Below are 1,094 nucleotides of genomic sequence, written 5' to 3' on the forward strand. Positions count from 1 at the left end.
TCTCAAAAGAAGACATTTATGTGGCCAACAAACATATGAAAAAAAGCTCAACATCACTGATCATTAGAGAAATGCAAATCAAAACCACAATGAGATACTATCTCATGCCAGTCAAATGGTGATTATTAAAAAGTCAAGAAACAACAGATGCTGCTGTGGCTGTGGAGAAATAGAAATGCTTTTACATTGTTGGTGGGAATGTGAATTATTTCAATCATTATGGAAGACTGTGTGGGAATTCCTCAAGGATCTAGAACCAGAAATACCATTTGACCCAGCAATTCCACTACTGGGTATATACCCAAAGGAATATAATTCATTGTATTATAAAAATACATGCACACATATGTTTATTGCAGCACTATTCACAATAGCAAAGACATGGAACCAGCCCAAATGCCCGTTAGTGATAGACTGGATAAAGAAAATATGGTACATATACAACATGGAATACTATGCAGCCACAAAAAGAATGAGATTATGTTTTTTGCAGGGACATGGATGAAGCTAAAAGCCATCATCCACAGCAAACTAACACAGGAATAGAAAATCAGTCACCACATGTTCTCATTCATAAGTGAGAGTTGAATAATGAGAACACATGGACGCAGGGAGGGGAACAACACACACAGGGGCCTTTGATGGGAGGTAAAGGAAGGGAGAGCATCAGGACAAATAGCTAATGTGTGCAAGGCTTAAAACCTAGGTGATGGGTTGATAGGTGCAGCATACCACCATGTCACACATATACCTCTGTAGCAAACCTGCATCTTCTACACTTGTATTCTGGAACTTAAAATAAAAACAAAACAAAAACAGTGAAAAAGAAAGAAAAAAGCTCATTATTGTTTTGTTGAGGGTTTCAATTTCTTCCTTTTTCAATCTTGGGAAGTTGTGCATTTCCAGTAATTTATCCATTTCTTACATATTTTCTGCTTTCCATAGAGCTGTTGATAATGGTCTCGCAGGATATTTTGTGTTTCTGTAGCGTTGATTGTAAAACTACCTTTGTCATTTCTGATTGCATTATTTAGATCTTCTCTTTTTTTTAATTCTCTTTGCTAAACTAGCTAGCAATGTCTCAATCATGTTTA

The 1,094-nt window shown here is 36.3% G+C and overlaps 1 pseudogene across 1 annotated transcript in view; it reads right to left on the reverse strand.

Moving 5' to 3' along the window:
- LOC105549178 overlaps positions 1 to 1,094 on the reverse strand; it is a 4,272-nt pseudogene that overhangs the window by 574 nt on the left and 2,604 nt on the right. The window lies entirely within an intron of this gene.

Source organism: Mandrillus leucophaeus, unplaced genomic scaffold (genome assembly GCF_000951045.1).
Source record: "Mandrillus leucophaeus isolate KB7577 unplaced genomic scaffold, Mleu.le_1.0 Scaffold111, whole genome shotgun sequence".
NCBI classification, from domain to species: Eukaryota; Metazoa; Chordata; class Mammalia; order Primates; family Cercopithecidae; genus Mandrillus; species Mandrillus leucophaeus.